Source organism: Semicossyphus pulcher, unplaced genomic scaffold (genome assembly GCF_022749685.1).
Source record: "Semicossyphus pulcher isolate SPU_LCO1_2020_fin unplaced genomic scaffold, fSemPul1.0.p SCAF_7, whole genome shotgun sequence".
NCBI lineage: Eukaryota > Metazoa > Chordata > Actinopteri > Labriformes > Labridae > Semicossyphus > Semicossyphus pulcher.
In genome coordinates this window covers 27212990-27235755 of record NW_027211748.1, presented here as the reverse complement: position 1 = coordinate 27235755, position 22766 = coordinate 27212990, and positions in this window count along the sequence as shown.

Below are 22766 nucleotides of genomic sequence, written 5' to 3'. Positions count from 1 at the left end.
GGCCAATCAGAAGAAAGTGTGCTTGAAGGGACGGGGTTTCTTTAGAGGGAAAAGAGCTGACGTTTCAGGCAGAGGCCAGCGCAGAGCCCCAGTGTGAGAAAAATTAGGGTTTTTTTTAACTATAAATGAGGCTAAGCTACTCCACAGGTATCACAGAGTGTAATATGAAGCTTGAAATTAGCATAATACCCCCCTTTAATACATCTGTCATTGGCCATAAAAAAAGCCAGCTCCAATCATTTCAAGCTAACAGGCTGTTTATGTTTAGAAGCAGAATTATACTCCAGATGAAGTCTTTGGGAGATCATCAACAACATCTGAACCAACTTCAGCCTTCTTGGGTGTGACAAATTATGTAACTTCCCGAAACAGAGAATTTGCCTGGCACACTCCACACATGCTGCAGTAAGCCAGGTGTGAGGAGGCTGGGAAGTGAGAACTCTTGCGTGTCAAGCTTTTTTTCACTCTTTACAAAACTACTTCTTTGACTCTCTATGTCTTTAAACGACTCTAACACATCGAATGTCTTTAAGGAGGCTCAATAATCTGCCTCACATTTGTGCTATCGATCCTTGTGTTTGCTCCTCTCTATGATGGCAGACTTTTCACTCCGTCTCCAAGTGTGGCCACTCAGAACAGGTTTAAATAAGTTTACCTTCGACGTGGTGGCATGACATCTTATACAAACTAGTTTGTCTCAAACACACCAATGACTTTAGATGCTTTATACTCTTTCATCACAGAGTCAATACTGATTTGAAGCACACAATGTGGCATCAAAGTTGTGTTTTACTACATGACTTCTCCTTGCCATTTAAGCACCACTTCCATTGGAAGAAACATCGCATGTCATCGTGGCACAGTTACATTCCCTGCAAAACATATTAAAGTTTGCAAATTGGTTAGGAAAAAAAGGTTGAAATGAGGTGGTTTATCCTTTTGACCATATCTTGGTGGATAATTTGGATCTTATTATTCGTATAAAAACTGCTTAGAAATTAAGTGATTATGGCTTAAAGTGCATTTGGATGCCTCCTTTACTGTGGCTTCTGTCTGTAAATGTTTGGTTCCTTCTCGAGGCCACAACATGCTAGACGTCAGCCCTTGAGGTAATCCCTGTAAACCACATTTGAATAAAAAGTGACAGACACATTTCTCTAACAGGAAGAGAAAAAGAAATCCCCTAAATTTGCAGTTTCATGTCTTTTCCACGACAGCAGCAATTAAGCAGCAGACCGCTTTCTTTGGAGAGACATGCCAATGTAATGGCAACAGCACGGGGACGCATATTCAGACTACCACAGACCCCAGTTGGTCCTGCGAATGAGGCAGCTCGTTGGGCCAGGGAAGCACACGGGAAGAGCACGATGCCAGCTGATTGGCTGTGCTTACTGACTCAGTGCTTTGGGCTGAATATGGAGGGTCTGTGCAAAGTGGCCGTGGAGATAAAATGAAAATTACTTCTCCTCTTAGCCAGCTGTACAATTTGACTGAATCACAAATAGAGTGGGTAGTAGGTTACGTGCTTTTGGAGGTCATTGTGAGCTCTCCACATACAGCGAAGGTGATCTGTTTAACCTGAGTCTGCTTTTGAAGCCTTCTCTGATGGGAGGATTCTGACATCAGCTGTCATTGAGCTCCAGCTTTAGCCTTACACAGCAATGCCATGTCTCTTTGAGACTTGGTGACTCAGACTCGAGCCGACTTGAGTCACTGTTTTGATGACTTTCGACTTGACTTGACAAAAAATAAATGACTTGAGACTCGACCTGGACTTGCAAGTTAATGACTTGAGACTTGACTTGAGGCATGATGACTCAATTGACTTGCGTGTGTTCATAAGTTTGAATTTTATCATTTTACATTTAACAGCTAACATTCAATGTTTCTGTCTAACTATCAAGTACGTACGCAGCGCAAATTGGGAATCATGATTGGACGACTCGATATGTGACTGTAATGTTGGATGACTGGCTGTCAGTCTAACTCCTCACCATGGCAACACGCAACATCAAAGCCCCCAAAGAGAAGCCTCATCAGTCGTACTCGTTTCTACTCAATACGGTCTCAGAGCAGACCATCATCATGGCTGCGTCTGTGCCGAGATAATACAGATACAATTCATTGTCATACTTTTTGAACAGGTTATACAAATTGGCCAATAATATCATTATTAGACGGGCTGCTAACACCTTGTCTTTTCTCTTTATAAAGACCGGATACTACAGGTAAGAGTGCTGTATGTTGGGTGGAAAAAAGTGACATGACTCGGAACTTGACTTGCCTTAACTAAGGACTTGACTTGACCTACCCAAGAAAAAATGACTCGAGACTTCCTTGAGACTTAACACTGTTTTCTTGCTCCATTTACACATTGTGCTTTAGTCATGTTTATATTTGGTATACTGAACCAAGGAAGACAAGCAACCATCCCCCCAAGTCAAGAGCCTCGGCGTCACTCTGGACAGCACCCTCTCATTTGGAACCTCACATTCCAAACATCACCTGGACTGCCTTCTTCCAGCTCCGAAACATCTCCAGACTCCGCCCATCACTGTCCCAATCCAGCACCGAAATCCTGGTTCATTCATTTGTCACTTCCCGCCTTGACTCCTGCAATGCCCTCCTCACCGGACTCCCCGCCAAACTCATCAACAGACTGCAAATTATTCAGAACTCGGCCGCCCGGATCATCACCCGCACCAAAACGTCTCACCCCTATTCTCATCCAACTTCACTGGCTCCCGGTACAATACCGCATCCAGTACAATAACCTCCTCCTCACATACAAAGCTCTCCACCACCTAGCCCCTTCTTACCTCTGCGACTTCCTCCAAGATCGCAGCCCCTCCCGCAGCCTCCGCTCAGCCTCTGCTGGACTATTAACCATGCCCACATTACGCCTCAGCACCATGGGTGCCCGAGCCTTCAGCTGCTCAACACCCAGACTATGGAACTCCCTCCCCCCACACATAAGACCGTCCGACTCCATAACAACATTCAAATCCAAACTCAAAACCCACCTGTTCAAACTGGCATCTCACTCTGACACTGTGCACTACACTTGTTTTAGGTTGATGTCTGGTTTTAATAATGTTTGATGTTTTATTTTATGCTTTTATTCTCTGTAAGGTGACCTTGGGTGACTTGAAAGGCGCTATCAAATAAAATGTATTATTATTATTATCAATTTGTGGAAGGTGGTGGGATTCAAAAAGCAAAATAAAGAATAAAGTATGAAGCGTTTCCACTGCTGCTGATACTGAAAACCTCAAACAGACATCATTCAACCATCATCCACATCTAAAGCAACATTTTACAAACCTTCGGGGTAAAAATCATGAGACACTCTGATGCAGATGCTCCTCCCTGTTGCAGCAACACATGGCTCAGAAGTTTGCCAAAACTTTGCTCGCACTGAAGCTGGCTGGAATACTTTATATTCTTGCTCTGTGTCTGTCCGTGGGCGTGGAACAGCTGTGATGAGACGAGCCCGGTCCCCAAGTGACAGAGTCTGCAGAATGTGTGCACAGTTTTCACCCACGCCCACTCATGGCTTTCATTCCCTGCACAAACTGGGAAAAAGTGTCCATCAGAACAAGTCGCTCAGTCTGCCGCTGAGCTTTGCAATCTTTTTCTTCAACACGCACCCATAAAGGCTTATAGTGAAGTTCAGCCTCTACATCCTCATATTTTCCTCATGTGCCTAAATGTTGCATTAAGCATGGTAAAAGGCAGGAAACATTCAGCATCCGCAGGAAGTGAAGATCAAAGCTAAAGAGTGAGATACAAACAGCCTCCTTAACAGAGGTGAGGGCATTCAGGTCTTTTCCTTCTCAGCACTCTTTTCATATCATTTGGGGTAATAGTGCTCTGTGACTTTTCAGTCCAAAGCATAAATATGTTTAAAGGGATCAGATAAGTTTCATCTTCAAATATATTTCTTTCCAGAAATTTGGAAGCTGCTAGCTGATGCTGATTTGATGCTGCAGGGTTCAATGGATTATGATTCTTTACCAAATAGCTGATGACATGTATTTAGCGCTAATTAGCAAATGTAAGCATATCAGAAAGCTAAACTATGACGGGGAATATAGGAGTATTGGCAAGAACATCAACGCAGGAGGCCACAGGCTGTGTCTGGGCCTGGAACTGGAAGCTTAAGGTTTCCTAACACTGCGAGGGACTCGGGAATATCAGAAAGATCAGGCCTTAAAATTTTATCCAACTCAAACAGAATAAAGGAAACATTATAGCTGGAAACACGAGCATGTTGGCGCTGTCTTTGTGATTGTATTAGCATGCTGGCTTAAGCATTTAGCTATAGGTGCACAACAAAGAGCCAATATGGCTGAAGACTTATTGTGATACTGGCTGGATGCTCTAATGCAGGGGTTCCCAAACTTTCCAAACCAGACAGTTACGGTCACTGTCTGGTTTGTGTAGTCAAAAAGTTTATAGCAGTTTATAATCAGGCTCTGTCCCTGACTTAACAGGGTCGCGATCGGTCCCGTATTTCTGTGAAAACCCCTTATAAAGCATAAAATACGTCTTCACACACTGTGAATGAGATGAGCCGGAGGTGTTCCACGCGAGTTATCATGCTGTGGACCTGTGGAGAGGAGCAGATATGACGCAGACCTGTGTGTGTTTTCATGCTCATACCTGAATCACCAACGTTGCGATACGTCCGTATTTCTGCGCACAGTTAAATCATAAACTTCGTCTCCACAGGCTGTCATATCCACGTATGCTGTGTAGTTCATACAGTATATTTCACTGATAAACACAGAGCTTTAGAGGGGCATCAGGATTCATGATCAAAGTTTGTTGGGATGCGAAGCCTGGGTTGCCAGGTCTGCAGTTTTTGAAGTGACTTTAGAGGCGCGACGGTTCTGACTCCGCATATGTTTGGAATGTCACAGATATATGTTGGGTTTCGCGGCCCGGTACTAAACGACCTAGGGCCTGGTACCGGTCTGCGGACCGGGGGTTGGGAACCCCTGCTCTAATGCAAAATGTTTTCACCAGATTTACTCAAGGTTAAGGAAAACTTCTATATTTTTTTCCTATAAAACAATTAAAATAAAAAACTAATATTTACTAGCATTAGCACCAAAGTATGCCTCTACACTTGCTAGGGACAAAATATCATAATAACAACAAACCAAAAAAACAAGGCAAAAAAATCAGTGAGAAAACAAATCAATATTACTTGAAGTAGCTGTACAAACAATGACTGCAAGCACCCACAATATATCTGTACAGTTAATAAAAGGTTTTATAGAGGTGTAGGGCATTTACACTGACCAGGGGTGAAAAAGAGAAATGAGGAGGAAAGGACACGTTCCATACGTCTCAGTTTGTCTCCACTGTGCGTGTCTCACTATGTACAGCTGTAATACCTTCATGTCCAATTTGGCTGATGAATACACACATGAATACATGTAAGCTACCATTTCTTTTTCTTATGTGGCAAGTATAAAGACTGAAATATTTTATAGCAACAGGCAATAATAACAATAATTTTAGCTCTTTTCTTAAGCAGGGGAACAACTGAACTGCCGCCCTCGCACCCTCACCGCTCCTCCATCGGGGGAGGAAATAGGACATTCCTCCTGCTGGCTCGGACCACTGAGGAAATGGAACAATATACTTCAGAAATAACAAGAGGAGGCCATCACAGCGATGGCTTTTATTGGTCCTGGCAGTGTTGAAGTAGCGAGGATAGAGGATGGAACACAGAAATAACCTTTTTGTCTCTGCGCTGTAAAGAACGATCACAATCTTCTTACCGAGTTTGTCCCGTGTCTGAAAAAGGTCTTTTTCCTTTCAACTGAAAATCTCATTTATTTGTTGCTTCACGGCAACGGCAAGAGTTTTTAAAATGCACTCTTACATATTCAAAGGCACATATTCTGACTCTGTGTAGCAAAGAGAGCCACTTCAGATCAGCATGTTTGATGCAGTGAGCGATCTTGATCTGAAAATATCTCTTCAGAAAACTAAAGATGTGATTTGTTTCATCTTATCAGCACAGCTGTCTGATGTAATGAACTTATTTAAACTACAAACCATTAAGTGAACATTATCATTATTTCAGATCAGACCAACTTAAAAGCAAAAAGTATATCATGTTTTAAATATTCCATCCCCGCTTTGTTGATTATTGTTGCTTTATCCAAGGACTAAAATCTGTTCATCTGATCTGCAAAGCGAACATGGGTTACCACTCGTACGCTCCCATTAAACTAATGTGCTCTTAATTTTAAACACTCTTCATATGGCGGAAATATGGCCCCATATTCTTATATTATCTGCATAAAAGGTTAATCTGTTTTGCTGAAGGCTCTGCTGACCTCAAACTGGCATGGGAATCTGGCACCGAGTCTGCTGCCTGCAGAAAACCGCCAGTGTGAAGTACTGGCATGAGGCCGACCTGGAATTACATTTTACAGCTCACAAACAAGGTGTTTAACTGTTTGAGGTACAATTCTCCCAAAGAAAAAAACAGCATCACATTCCATGTGCTGTTTAACTGCTGCATTTTAATGACAGGAACAGTAGGCAGTGTGAGTGTTTAATGCTTCTGGAATTCGCTGCCTTGCGTCAATGTAAGGCCAGTGTGCTGTTCCAGTTTTGTACTATTCGTTGGAAGCTTACCTCAACCAAACTGAACTCAAGACCAAGGAGGAAGGAGCATTTGCATTCAGGGCCATACGGCTTTGGTAGGCCTGATGGATCAAAGTACTAAACCTAACATGTTATCAGTGTTCATAATGGAATGGAAACGGTCGACCACAATTTACAGTGCTGTCATATCCAATCCACATAGAAATCCCACCATTGGTTGTTGGTCCAAATGCTTAAACAACCTTCATGTCTTTAGTGTTTTTGAATGCTGTCCTCGTGCGAATTATGACTTTAATCCTTCAGAAGAAAACTGGAAGCAGTGTGAAGTTTATAAGGTGTTGAAAATCAATAAAAACTCGACTGCTGGAGTAAAAACGGTAAGCGTTCAGTTCTTTTTCCACCAACGCTTTGTTGCGGTCACCATCAGACAGGTCAGATAAGGTTTTCAAACTGGTTTTAGATAAATTAAGTTTACAGAAAATATGAGTCAACAGTTAAATGAATAAATAAATCATTTAAAAATCCAAATACTTTTTTAAAATGACTTTTTTTTGCCTTCACACTGGTGTCAGCATGGTCTGTCCCATTCTTGTGAACACCACATCTAAAGAATGCCTTCAGGGACTTTCCTTAAATTTGGCACAAACGTCCCTTTCCAAAAAGGTCAAAGGTCAAGTTCGTCATAACTTCCTCAATATTCAATTTTCTGGCCATTATTCCCATTCTATTTTTGTTTATGTGACACAAGGTCCCATCTATCCCATTCTCAACAATGACATTCTCTGTTATTATGTCCCTCTATTTAATGATTTTGGTGAGACCTCTTCTGTTTAATACATGCCTACTTATGTCGTTGTTTGCAGGGTTATGTAATCTTCAAATATGTATAATATATAAGGATTTAAACCACAACTTGGCTGGTTGGCAGAGGCATCCAACTTCAATGTGCTAATTCTATTTTTCCATTGTTTTCATTTGGTATGGTTATGGAACAGCTCATGAACAGGGGCAATGTTTTGCTTCTTGCTTAATGACACTTTAAGAAGTATAAGAGGGGAAAAGTCACAGACCGAATCATCAACCCTGCCAATAATGGAAAACCAGCTCTACATACTGAGCCGCTACGGCACCAAGGCTGACCATTGATTGTACAGAGACTGGGTTAGTCAATAGTGGAAGAAGCTGCCATGTTAGCTTTAGCTTCCACCATCCACTTTAATCTGCTTTCTAACCCTCAAATTTCACAGGATCCGTCTTCCTTGCGTTCCGTGTGCGCCATGACCTCTGGAGTGATGAGAATCACGGAATGATATCCTAATGAGCCGATAATCAACCTCGGAGGTGCAAACTGAACTGTTGTTTGTGTGTTGTTCTGAAGTTGATTCAATTAATGTAGTTCTCCCACGATCATGTGATCTTGCGAATCTAGCTGCTTGGGCCAGCGCTGCGCTCCGCTGCGGATCAGACATGCTTCCTGTGGGCGAGGTCTTGCGCCGTCTGACGGAGCAGAACCGCAGTGCAGACGGAACACGCCGGACACGGATCCTGTGTAAGAGTATCCACTGCTCTACACAGGTTATTAACCATCATGTGGGACTGAAGTATTGAAAAAGACGTTAACTTAGAGTTTATTTAGTGACCAAGAGCCCCAGTCGTCTCAATGCCACCAAATTTAGGAAAGATAAGACGAAGCTTATTTTAATCATTTTTGTCACTTTGTATTTTAAAAAGTGAAGACGTTTAGAACCTTGTACAATTTCGACGAATTTACGACTTCTTTTCTTTCCCCTGTCTTATCTTATAAAGCACAAATGATATACAACTATTTAACTGGATAGATACTATACTTTTAGCATAACAATTCTCTGTACCATATGAACCCGCCGTTCATGCAGACTACATGCTGTTCTAAAGTGCTGGATAAACCACTGGCTCCACATCAATATTCTCAGTGGGCACCCTCCTTCAAAACGCCATATTCTCGCAAATTGCATAAACAAATTGTGATTGACCACGGCGGGGGCGTCAGTTTAGACAGCCAATCAAAACAACTCTACGTGAAGTCAAAACCGCCGGGCTGAAGTCTCTCACACACGCGGTCGCAATGCTTGAACAGACATTTAAACAGCACGTCTGCCTGTGTGTCACCTCTCTGCTATATTGACAATGTAAAAAGACCTTGTAATATTTTTCTTTTCCCGAGGTTGGACGCTGAGCTCCCCCGGTGCACTACAGTTGGGTGCCTTCCATCCGAGCCAGAGCTCAGGAGCCTGTAGTCATTTTTATTCAATATTGCTGCAAAGCCACAGAAATTTGCTGTAAATATAGAGTGAAATAGGCGGCTTTTGCATGAGTGTGTGTGGGGAGTGTTTAAAGAGTGGGTGAGCGGCCTCATGGAAACAGAGTAGGTGAGGAGAATTGAGCCTTCAGGAAGCAGCAGGCCGTGCGACTTCCTCCCTCTGCTCCATGGCGAACTCTCCTTTTGAGGGCCCACAAATGAAGAGAACACGGAAACATAACCTTCTACTCTTGTTGGTCTAAGACAAAAGGGAATATTGCTTACAGATCATATGTTGATGGTAGAAGCTGTCATGTTTCCACTCAGTTGTCTTTACATGGTGAGTCCATTTTTTAAAATTCCAGAAGGCTACTTCGGTCGTTTGTCATTCTGCTTCAAATCTCTCAATTAGGCACGTTAACGGCGACACTATGTAGGATCAGGTCCAATTCTTTTCCCCCCATAGACCTCTCATCAATGGGAAATGGACTTAAATTGCATCACGTCATTCACAGGTCTTTTATGTGTCCACTCTTCCAGTGTGCTGATCAGGCTGACGTGTGTACTGTTGGCGGTTGATGAGCAGATTCATGCAGAAGATGAATCTCAGCTCTGTGACGAAGCTGACAATCAGTCAGGACTCACAACCTCCGCTGACACGCTGTCCAATTACCCGGTAATATCCGCTGTACCTGTGTCCACGCGTGTCTGTAAGTAACTACAACATCTAAGTAAGGGTGTGAGGGATGGATAAAGCTCTAGGAATGACATACATGTGGGCATGTGTGTACACACATGTGTTTGTGTACACAGTATGTGCACCATGTGTGAGCACGTCTGTCTGTATGTGTCTGTATGTGGAGGCGCATCTGTGATGGATCAAGCTATCCCTGGAATGACATTCATGTGGGCGAGTCTGCCTGCGTATGTGTGTGTGTTTATATCTGTATATGTGTGAGAATGTATTGTATGTGTGTGTGTGTGTGTGTGTGTGTGTGTGTGTGTGTGTGTGTGTGTGCGCATGATGGATCAACCTATCTCCACAGAGGCAGGATGACAGAGAGGAGCTGAAGACGGTGAAAATGGGGGAATGTTCTGGAGCTGTGAGCAGAGTTTAGATGTGTTTTTGCTGCTGAAATAGGAACGCAGAGTAAAAACAACAGCAGGACTTGTTTCTTCTCATTGGTCGATAAAGAGCCAGAGTTTAGCGAGATTGTGTGTTTGACTCCGTTAGAATCATTATGTTATTTTAATGATTGGAACGATCCAACTTCCTTCAGACAGGAAGTGCAAATAATCTTCAAGAAATCAAAGGCCATCGATGGATGGATGGATGGACAGGCTCCCATTTTTTTTGAGTCAGTCAGCACAGATTGAAACTACTGTATTTCAAATGGAAGTATTTCTTGTATTTTCTCTCTGTCAGAAAAGTCTTTCTCTGATCCAGGAGACATCTGTTCTTTCCCCGTTTGAATCCAGAAGTCCACTTTGACGTTTAAATTAACCATAATTTGTTCCTAAAGTGGTTTTGGTGCTTAAATCTAACAGAAATAGTCACAGTTTGGTGTTTGTATGTTTCGGCCCTTAAACCATTTGGTTTGGTTTACAAAAGCGAGTGTATGTTAGTAGAGTAGAGTCGTAAATTTAGTCACATAGCTTGTGTGATTTCAACTTTGACCTTTCATCTTGTACCGGACACAAGCTCTGGCCTCCTGAGATCAAGTCAAGTGTTTGTTTGACCCATGAATCAGCCCAAACTGCCACCTCTGTCCACTTTCTATACATCACCTGCCTCATTAACAGCTTGAACTTTGCATTCTACCTGATTTATGATCATATTATTGTCCTTACCTGCCCAAACAAAGCATCATGCTACACTTTATTTTTTAGTTTTAAGTTTAGTTCTTTCAGAAACTTTGAAAAGTAAAATTAAAGTTGTTGTCTATCTATCCTACTCCCTCCCCATCTGATCTGGCTTGTTAGGCCAGTCGGCCCTGACACAGACCAGATGCTGTAAAAATAAAAGCACAGAGACGGATGAACATATGCAGGCTTCCATCTATCCCTCCCCGGGGCGGATAAACGGGAGGCATCCCATCCAGAGATTTTTCGCGGGCAGTAAAACACTCTTAAACGCCAAGAAGCCCCGCCAGGCCACAGCTGCTGTCATTACAGAACATGAACTAATTGATTGGAGGGCGCACCCGCTGGTTGGAGACTGGGGTGGGGGTTGTTGAAAGATTAGGAATAAGCGAGGGATGGAGGGGGAGACCGGTGAGGGATGGGGGGGTTGTAGTAAATTAGAGGACGAGGGAGGTGAAGGAGTAGAGAGGACATGAACCGAGCAGAAGAGGGATGATACTGTGTTTGTTTTTGTGTGTGTGTGTGTGTGTGTTGTGTGTGGGAGTGAGAAGTGTGGACGTTACTCATCAGCCATTACTCAAGTCATGGAGTGATCACATACTGCTGCATTAGTCCTTACAATGTGACGGGGCGTAGGTGTGTCAATGAGGAATTCATCATGCGACGCAGATGGATGTACACTCTGACAGATACTCGTCATTACAGCCGAATGTCAATGGCAGACCCCGAGTACTGAGGTTTTATGTGGGTTTGTCTGCAGAGGGGGAGGGAGTGGGGGCAAATAAATCTCAGCCTAACAGACATTCGACAGAGCACTAAAGAGCCATGAAGACATAAAGATATTACACAGAACGAATACAAATGACTGTTTATGTTAACCTGCAGGATGCTCATTTCTTATTCCATTGTCTCAATCTTTGGTGCCTTTTCACTGTAATGGCTTTTCTGTGTTTTTGTATGGAAATTAACTGTTTTAAACGCTCCAAGATTTGTGATCTCTTTGATTAAATGGTTCCTTATTTATTCAAATATTACCAATTTTAGCCAATTTTATTTTGGCAAGCTGATTAGTGTAGATAAATGTTTTGTAAGAATTGAATATCAGAACAATACCCAGCCCTGGCTTTGTCACTGATCCAGTTTTTTATATTGATCTTGCATATATTAAATTATTGAATACTGACTAAACTGAATTTTACTGCTTTTTTTGTCCAGCTTTTCCCATCCATCCAACCCAGACGCCACCCCAAGCAGACTTTCATACCATTTATAACGGATCATCTGTCTTTAAAGGACATCCATCCATCCATCCATCCATCCATCCATTATCTATACCACTTATCCTGTTCAGGTTTGCGGGGGGCCGGAAACCATCCCAGCTATCATTGGGCAAGAGGTGGGTTTACACCTGGACTGATTGCCAGTCAATTGCAGGGCTGACACATGGAGACAGACAACCTGACTTATGCAGGGGTGGCGTCCACACAAAAGTGCAGATGAATAGCATTTAATTAACCCTTAAGCTCAGAAGCTTAATTCCTTCAGGACTCAAACAGAAGAAGTCCCGCTTCTGACAAGGCAAATAGCCAATCCTAGTTTGGGTTGGCCAATCAGATTTCAAGGGGGACCCAGGCAACCCCTCTGGATCTGCCCCTGCTCACATTCACACCTCCGGCAATTTAGAGTCACCAATGAACCTAACGAACGTGTCTTTGGACTGTGGGAGGAAGCCAGAGTACCCGGAGAGAACTCCACACAGAAAGGACCCCTATGTCCGAAGTGGGATTCAAACCAGGAACCATCTAGCTGTGAGGCGACAACACTAACCACTGCACCACCGTGCAGCCCAATAAAGGACAACCTCCAGTAATTACGTGAGACGGATACCCAGAACGCCGTAATTTGAAGCAAAGGGCCACTGACAAAGGTGCCATGTTTGACAAGTCAGGAGTGAAAATGACTGGGCCTGCATTGCTAACTTATAGCAGCAACTTTGGATTTTAGATAAAGATCCACAGTCTTTCTCAGGTGTTTACCATAAATAATGTATGCAAGAAGCCAGGACGGTGCTTGGTGCTCAAAATCTGATGAGAAAAGGAAAGGCCAATTGGCCAATAAGAAGCCAGGATTTAGGTTCCTCCCTGTGACAAACCGTGGTTTGGATACAGATATATATAAATATATATATATACTGGGATTTTCAATTTGTACTCAACCCGTCCAGAAATCTGAAGTCTTAATTATACATAATTAAAACTTGAGCTTATCATAATGCTTCATTATTAATTGCCTAAATGGAAAATTTAACTGATAAGAATTAAAGTGGCCAAGGAAGGAGAAGTAAACAAACCCTAATGGCAGACATGTCAGCTTTTATATTTGCTTTTCATAACAGCCAGACTCTGACAGGCTTTAATATGCATTTGTTTGTATTGAAATGTCACACATTATTTCGTGATGGTATTTGGCACTGACAAATAGGTTAATTGATGGAAAAACGTCTGAGCAGACCAATTTATTATTATTATAACCTACTTTATGTTCTCTTCATTCCAGGGTTTGTTTTCGTCTTACTCAGTTACCTGCTGGTATTCATGAGGAAAAAAACACAATAAAGATGACAGCTTCACATCTCCAGCCAGCTGTGTAATTATGGGGGAGTAAATGACAGCTATTCTGCTGGCATGCACAAGAAAATGTCAGCAATGCAGATGTCATAAAAGCCAACACTTTGTTTACCAAGGATGCAGAACACCAGGCATGCATGTGTCTGTCAGTGTGTGTGTAAGTGTGTGTGTAAGTACATGGGTCTGTGTGCAGAGGTGTTCGCTGTGCGTATGCATGAACATTTTCTATTTGTGAAAATGTGTGTGCAAGTTCCCGATCTTTCAACTTACACACACTGATGCGTGCACACCCATGTTGATATATTTGCATGTGTGCCTGTGTGTGAGTAAGAGCATGTCCACACATGTGAATTTTGAGTCTTACTACGCATACCTCTGCTGACAGAGCTCTCCTCCGCTGCAAGTATCTGCCTGTTTTTGTTTTTCCTGTTTCTCAATGGGGCCGGTCACTGACTCAATGCAGCCTTTATGCCTCTGTGTGCACACTGCAGCCATGCAGTTCAATACAAAACACACACCTGTTGCACAAACTCACCACCCACTGGCCCCTTTGAACTTGTTGAGCAATTGAATGTTGCAGCAATGCGTGGGCGGTGCGGCGGCTAGCTGAGCCGTACACCAAGACAAAAACATGTCTGGGATTTAAGTGTGATGGAACTTGAGCAGTCCTGTGAGAAAATCAGTTGGAGTGGAGCTGGTTAATGAATGACACCTAACGTACAGTGTGATGTTACTATTGTTCTCCCAGCTTTGCTTTGAATGGATTAGTCAAAGGTGGAGTCCCACTGGGTGCTGCGTTTCAGCCTTATGAAAACAGACCTCCCAGAGACAGTTGTGTGCATAATACTGTTGAAATTGATCTATAATAAAAACCCTAATTGCTGGAGCATAACTTAAGAAATGTATATGAGCTTTAAGTTGTGAAAACTTCCTGGATGTGACGCTATGTGATATAAAATCACAATTATGTAGTCACTGTATTTATTTTGCAGATAAAACAACTTTGAACTCAGCTCAGAAATTGAGCATATTTCAAAATGTTGATAGTTTATAAAACTTACTGAGTGTTCATGAATATTTTGTCTATGTTTCTACATTCAGAGTTGTTCTCTATTATTATATTTTGTGTGTTTATGTCGCAACATCTGATGAGAAGCTGATTTTTGTTTATGACTCAATTTCAATCATTTCTTCAATTATTAGTTTAGATTATTTGAAAGCATTTGAAAATACCAACGTAGGAACTAAATGTTCTTATTCTTCTGAGATGTCAAATGTTTGACCTTTACTTTAAAATACAAGCATTCTTAGAAAGGACTCAGGGTCATCTGTTCAGTGCGTTCAGGTAAATCTCAAGACCATTTTATTTGAGGTATGGAATAGTTCTATAATAAGTTCTAGGCCGTGGAAGCAGGTGTGCATTGGAATCTATGCCTCATAAATATGAACCTTCTCGACCAGCTGATATGAACCTGCAGACAATAGAGAGCTGTAAAATGAATGCTTTAAGGTGATTATTTTATCAACCTTTTACTCACAGATGGATTACTGACTTGATTCTCAAATATTTGTTATTAAAGAGTCAAAGGGTTCAGTCATATGTCCTTTTGATAAACTGAACAAAGATATGTAGCATTTACTTTAAAGATGCCGATACAACAAGGCCATGGAGGAAGTATTTCATGTTTTTATTGAGTAAAAGTAATAAAAAAAAGGTCTTAGGGCCCGATCAGACAGAACGCGTTTTAGCAGCTGGGGCTTTTTTCACATTGTTTTCAATGGGACGCTTTTTGCGTGCTGCTTTTGCGTTGCAGAGCGCCTGGCGTTTTTCCGCTCTGTGTGCCTCGAGTTGAAAAAACTTCAACTCAAAGCAGAAAAGCGCCCGACGTCATCAGCGTTTTTTCTCATTGTCCAATCGGTTGAATGGAGAGGCGGGCCTTCTGTCAGGAGACAATATAACGGTTAGGTTATTGACAGCTATGATTCGGTGGTTGCCTTAACAACAGTAGAAAAAAAAGGCACAGCGAGCTGCTCTTTTTTTGACCGTAGGCTTCAACAAAAAAGGCAGTGCGGTGTGCCTCGCGTTGCCAAACAGCCTGCCAAACCCCCTCTGTCTGATCACAACTAGTCATTTCAATTACTTGCAGTTACTTTAATACATTACAATGTATCATATATTTCTTTATCTACATGGCCATCCATCTATTTCCTGCATCTGGTGCAGGGTTGTGAGGGATCAGATTTGCATGGTTAAGCTGGTGGTCACCTCGGTCACCTCACCAAAACCTGTTGGCTCTACAGCGTGCCAAACTGAAAACCAACGGCGACTGCTCTTTTCTTTTGCTGGCGCCGCACTCTCTCAATATCAGCTGAGTCTTTGTCGACCCAAAACCCACTTTTTAAGAAGAATTTCAAGGCTGTGCTCTGGGAGGTGACTGGTTGCTGTGTTTCTATGCAGTTTTATGCAATTTAATGCATTTTGATCGTTGTGTGTGCATTATATGAAGCACTTTGTGACCTGTGTTAAAAAAGGCTTTATAACAAAAAGTTTAACCCTGTCCAAGGTGAACGCCGCCTCCCGCTCAGTTTATTACAGGGCTGACGTATAGTCAGACAATGAATAACACTCAAATTTTCATTAGCACTTTCTTAACCGCTCGTCATTGGAGTGTTGAAAGAAAACATTACACCTTGAAAACCCACAAACACTATCAATCAGTCAGTGGTTTTGACATCAGCGTCTTTTGGCTGTGAGGTGATAGTGTAAGCCAGTTCAACAACATTTTATGTTTTACCTTCCAAACATACGATTTAAAAACACAACTCCCAGCACCTTCTACTCCGGGTTTCTGTTTGACTGGCTTATCTCAGGACCAGGGCCCTGGTGATGATGTAATCATGGCTGCAGTTGATGTTATTTTAAATAATAAATGTCTTTTTCTCTCCACCTTTTCTGCTCCGTCTTTTGCTTGTCACTTATAAATGTGGGAAGGTGAAAACTGCTGCACCTGCCTTACAGTACAGCTAGTGTACTGACAGATTAGGGACTGTGTAACCCCTAATCAGACGGCTGTTCAAACATCAAGTAGTCATTTTTTCCCCCTCCATATTGGTTATGGTGGGCTGGCTCATCTGGCATCTGCCAGATTGCCAGTCCGAGCCTGGAGTGGGACGCTTAGCTCAAGTGCTCTTTAGTCACGTCATGCAATATTGGCCCTCTTACTCTGAGGGCGGGGGTTGCTAGGCACGAGGGGGCATTTAAGGCATCTGTTCCCAGGGACCCATCATCTCGTAATCCCACCATGCTCCTGTAAGAGCAGCTGATCCTTTCCGAGTCCTGACCAGACCAAACTTTATGACAGATGTTCATTCTATCATAAAATAATCAGAATCAGGAGTACTTTATTGATCTCACTGTATAGTTCCAGTTATGATATTATATCCTGTATCTTTATATCAATTATTGAACGGTTAGAAAGTACATTTACTACATATTTCCTCTACACTGGCCCACAGTGAGAGACAAAAAAGGGAAGCAATAAAACATGAAGAAATGTAGAATCTCTGTTCAAACCATCAGCTGATCCAGCCTGCATCCTGTCAGCCGCAGCTCTTTCTAACCTCCCGTTCCTCCACCTCACGCTCCTCTCCAACCCTTAAGTGGTTAACAGCCATCTAGCTGACTCTTAAATGGCCCAGATTGCCATTACTAAGGTCTTCTGGAGCCATCCCTTACCCTTTTAATGACAGCTGCTTCCGCCATTAATTCCCAATCAATAATGCAAAAAACACTCAGAGCGAAGTCCATCCTGCCACAGCTTTATTTTCTAATGCTCTCCGAAAGCTAATGAGTCAGGCTGATTGGTCCGTCATCATCGCCACTCAGGAGTTTACCAGAGGAAGTGGCTCTTGCCTTTGTAACTTTAAAGAGCATTAGCTGCACAACTGGTTTCCAGTGACTTGCGCTGCCTCGTGAAAGCGAACAATGTTTTTTCGTACGCAGCATTTTCCTTTAAGAAGTGAATTTGCTCAAAGAAAGATGCTAAAGGTATTCAGAGACATTTTCTGCATTCCAAAGCTTCGAATCAAACAAAGCAACACGTTTAGTACGTCTGGAAGACTTCGATTGGCTTTTATGCCAGCGTAGAGTTGGGAATGCACTTAGCTCGTGTTTTAGTGTCAGGGCCATCTGATAATGGGACGTGAAACCACACAGAAGCCTCTATTTATCTATTTATTTATTTGTTTGTTTATTTATTTTTAAACTGAGGCAAGAAGGCAGGGACACGTATTCTGATTGTTGGGCAGATTGTGGTTGCTATTGGTGTCACAGAGAGGACTGAGTCAGTCCAGTTGTTGATGGTTGATATTTAAAAAAAATCATCAACTTCTACCAAATGTTCAAGATGACGGGAAAACTCCAGCAAGACTCTTATGTTACAATCACAACATTGGAATCTTTCTGTGACAGAGAAAATCGTTGAAAAGTCATTCAGCGTGAGGCAGCATTGAGTAAATGTTTTGTTCTTGGGGTAATTTACAAGCGTGAGAGAGAAATCACAAAAGGAAGCTCGCAGGCAAAAACACAAACAGAGGAGCGATGCTAAATGAGAAACAATCTGTGAGCATTGTAACAGCGGCAAAAGCAGGTGTAGCTCTTCCGCTTGTATGATCTATTGTCACATTAACGCCATAATACCACTCAATACTAGTGTCTGGGAGGCTGTTTCCTAATGGTAATTCACCCCATTTAGCAAAGCACACTATGGGGCATTTTGTTGGTTTATGGTCAAACAACACATCGGGGAGTCCAGCAGAATGAGAAATGAACTGAGATATATTTCGGTATCATCAAAGGCCACATAAACTGCTGTTTGAAAATGCAATCATTGTGCCATACATAATTTGTCACTGTGAACTCATGCTGCCCCTCCTTCCCCTCTTGCCGATACAAGGGCGCTGCCCGAATCCAATATTATGTTGTAAAAACGTGCAGGCGGATGGATTTTCCATAAATCACGCCCTATGCGATATTGCGGCATGATCAGGGTCATGTAATCATCCCGATCATTTCAAACAACTAGTCCCCTGTTCGATCAATACAGGTTCAGACGCAGGCGAGAGAAATGCTTTTCTTCATGGATTTTGTAATCAGCAATAGCCTCTCGGTTCGAGGCGACTGCTGTGTATTTTTCAGCAAAGACTGAGTGTATTAGGAAAGCAAACGACCACAGTATTGAATGTGTTTTAAATAACGTGCCGAATGACCGGATTTGATGGACGGACAGTCTATGCAGATGATTTGTGGGCAGCTGTGACCTAAAGGTTACAACAACCTGACCTATGACTCCGAGTCAGTGCTCGGAATTTAACTCGGTGACAGACTTTTTGTTAAATAGGCTTGACATCGGAAATATGGACAGCCTGTTGTGGACATGATTAATTTGCAGAGCAAGGTCCTGTCGTTGCAAAAGAACTGTATGATTGAATACAGGCAGAATGCATTGATAGTAAGATGAGGAAAATCAATAAACATGTTTTATTTAATGCTTAGTGAAGCAGTGTGTCTGTTAGAGGGAGCCGTGCCCAAAATTGCAGCACTAGTATAGAACAAAAAAACAGCAATTAACGTCTAAGTAGTGACGCCTCAAAGAGATTAAGAGTCTTTTTTCTACAGGAGGTGACTATGATGAAAGCCACTCCCAACTATTCTCTATTGGTTTCTCATAACGCTGACTAAGCCATTGTTTGGCTGAGGTAGCCATTTAGGAATTTCATCTCCTGCAAAAGTTCCACTCACTGCAAGCTGTTTACGATAGAAGAAGAATATCTGAAGAGATGAGGATGAAAAATAACTTCCAGATGAGACTAAAAGACTGGACGGAGGTTTTTCAATGATACAGTGGTCAGTCAGTCAGCACTGTGCAGGCAGAGAAGTCAAGAAGTAGTTTGCGTAGTTAGAAGTTTGCTCTTCTAACTACGCCAGAGATTTAGCTTTGAGCCTTTAAAATTGTAATGTGGAAGATAGTTTCGTTCTCTTTGGCGGCACCTGTGGCAATAGACGATAATTGTGTGAGCACACTTCCCAGATATCCAGACAGTGCTGCATGTGTGACGTCCACGGTTGGCTCCGGTTGTAGCTCTTGATTTTCCTGGCTGACGGTCGCTTTCCTTTTCAGACTGTTTGCTTCATCTGAGCGTCGAGTTTGTTTATTTACTTATTTTTTAAGTTGTATCTGTAGTCATCCATCTTTTCTTTGTTTGCTCAGCCATAGTAGATTACTGTTTACTCGCAGAGACCGCAAAAAGCAGCCGCTTATCTCCGCCTACCCTCTCTAGCGCCCAACCACTGCTGGCTGATGGAAAATGCATCACTAACTGGGCGCCGCTTGGGATTTTTTTGACAGCCAGATCAGATGAGATCACTTATTATACTAAACTCTAGATTATCAATAACCCAAATAGCTAAGTCATGTCAAAATCTCCTTTTTGTTGAAGCATTAACTGGCCTCTTTGACTTTTAAACACCCCAGCAAAAATAATTCAACACAAGTTGCAGATTTAATCATCAGAATAATGTATAGTTGTCTTTATGTAAAAAGTAATAATAGAATATGCCTGACTTCTGATCTTTCCCCCTGTGCCTCGTTTGGAGTGGATTTTGGCTTTGGATCCTCCCTTCACATCACAATTGCGGCTCTCGAAAGAAGTCCTTGATCTTTTATTCAGAGAGACTGAAACCAAAATCTCGACTGCCTTTCTTCTTCCACCACAACACCCAGGAACAGCAGACGACACCAGAACAGTTTGTCTTGACATGTTAAAGCCAAATATATAGTGGCATTCAGATTTCTCTGGTCCAGAACCTGCTGACAGAGGGAGAATAGAAGCCATATTCTCATGTATAAAGTATGTTTAAGGATGACATTTCAAAATGGAGCGGCCTGTCAGTCAGAGAGCAGAGCTCCTCCACATTAATGACCTCCACACAGCACAGCAGTTCCACACTGTTGCTTCTGTTTCCCATGATTAAAATGGGGGAATGTATGCATCACAAGATCAAGTTGTTTTCTGTGATAACATCCCGTGATCATGGATGCAGCGTACTGGCTTATTATATCATGAATATCATGTGTGTTAGAACTCACATGACGGACATATTTCTGTTCATTCGCTGTGCTAATGCTGATGTAACTAGTTATTTCTACAGATCTACAGGCCCCCTCTTTACTGCTAAGAAAACTTTAGTAATTTTTCATAAAATGAACTGATGAAAAAAGTAAACCCAGAAGATATGTCTGCGTGCAACAATGCAAGTTGGCGTTTCAAAGATTTTGAGTCATTCTTGTCTTTGCAGAATTGATACCATGTGCTCCTGACTGTAGTGTCTCCACTTGCGTTTTCATCGTGTTAATCATTCCCTGTGAGAGATGCTTCTTTCTTGGGTTTTGTCTCAATGAACTTCAAGTTTTCAGTTTGCATTGGTTGGAGCACTGTTAAGTCCCTCCCCCATCAGAGGAGAAAACATTTTATGGCCCATCATTGACCTTGTATTGCATGAAGGAGCATCCTCTGTGTCCCTGCTGTGTTTAAATCTCAAAGATTTTCATGTAAATAAATGTCTCGCTGAATGAGGTAACACAATGGTGATTGAGCCGATGGCCCACTGATGAAAGCCTTTGCATTTGCAGTATTACAGACTTGGTGTCTGTGGCCACTTTCGTGGAAAAAATCACAAGTGGCGCCCAGTTAGTGACGCGTTTTCCATCAGCCAGCAGTGGTTGGTCTGCCAGAGAGGGTAGGCGGAGCTAAGCGGCTGCTTTTCTGCTCTCTGCAAGTGTTGCGAGTAAACAGTAATCTACTATGGCTGAACAAACAAAGAAAAGATGGATGACTACAGATACAACTTCAACAAGAAGTGAAAATCCAAAGAAAAAGAAACAAACTCGACGCTCAGATGAAACAAACAGTCTGAAAAGGAAAGCGACCGTCAGCCAGGAAAATCAAGAGTTACAACTGGAGCTAACCGTGGACGTCACAGGTATTTTTCAGGTATTGTGGCTGTTGCTGCCCAGTGTAGCAGCCCTTAACATATACTCAACAGATGTGACTCCTGTCACCATTTGCACACAAGAATCCTAAAAGGAGCTAAAAGCAATCATCAGTTGGACTTACATTCATTAGGCAGAACCAAAAGAGACAAAGCACAGTTACGTCCCTCCCCCATCAGAGGGGAAAACATGTAGTGGCCTACCATTGACTTTGTCTTGTGTGACGTCCTCTGTGTTGCTGCTGTGTTAAATGATGGACTAGTTTTGTTAATTGCTTGCAAAGCATTTTTAATTTAATTTGATTTGTTTGAAAGTTGCAGGGTTACTTTCTGCTCTGTGCAAGGCCAGTGGTAAGTGAAATATTTGACTCCTATCCAAAGGTTGAAGAAAATGGGTGTTATTCCTTGTGCTCTGCAGTAAATGTAAAAACCCCCTCACCCTCGACAGATGTGCTTCATTTCTACCTAATTGAACTCTGCCTCGCTGTGATTGGTCCCCCGCTGTTTGTGAATGGGAACACTGACTGGGAAATGTCATTCATGCGTTTGGCTCAAACTCAGATTAAAGGTCCCATTATTGTCAAATGGCCCGCTGTTAATATCCCCAGGCACATTGCTCGGTGGAGGTCACCATGTTAATAGATACAAAACTGGCCCATTAGCATTTTGCATGCATGCTGCGTGAGTAAGAGCTTTTGAACAGAATCAAAGAGAGTCAAAAGATTGTTTTATTATCATGTAATGTTTGATAGTAAATAGTTGTTATATTACTTCAATGTGACAAAGATAGAACTGTCTATATGGATATTTTAATAACCTCATGGAAAGGCATTTTATTATCTCTAGATTCCCTCCATATGCTCATACGAAAACAATCCAGGCTATATCTTTATTGTGTTGAATATGAAGATTTTTTTCGTCTTTGATGCATACGCTTTTTGCACGACTCTCGGGGTCACCCTTAACTTAAGGACAGACCCAGTGAAAAATACTATGTGGCATCCATAAATGTTAACTCAACAACAGATGGACATATTGGCCCAATTTCGGACATTTTGGATGGAAACCAGAGCTGAACACAGAAGGGTAAACATTGAAATTGATGGTATTGATTGAATTACTGGAAAGTGCCTTAGGTGATGAAGAAAAAACAGCCAGGATGAATTTCTTAGACAGAAAGAAGCCAAGCTGCAGAAAGACACAAGTCGATCACTGGCAAAACACAATTATACGATTTACTTTCATGTGTTGGGGGAATTTTATTACATCAAACTGAGAATCATTACTGTATTCTACTGTCTTAAATATACTTCCT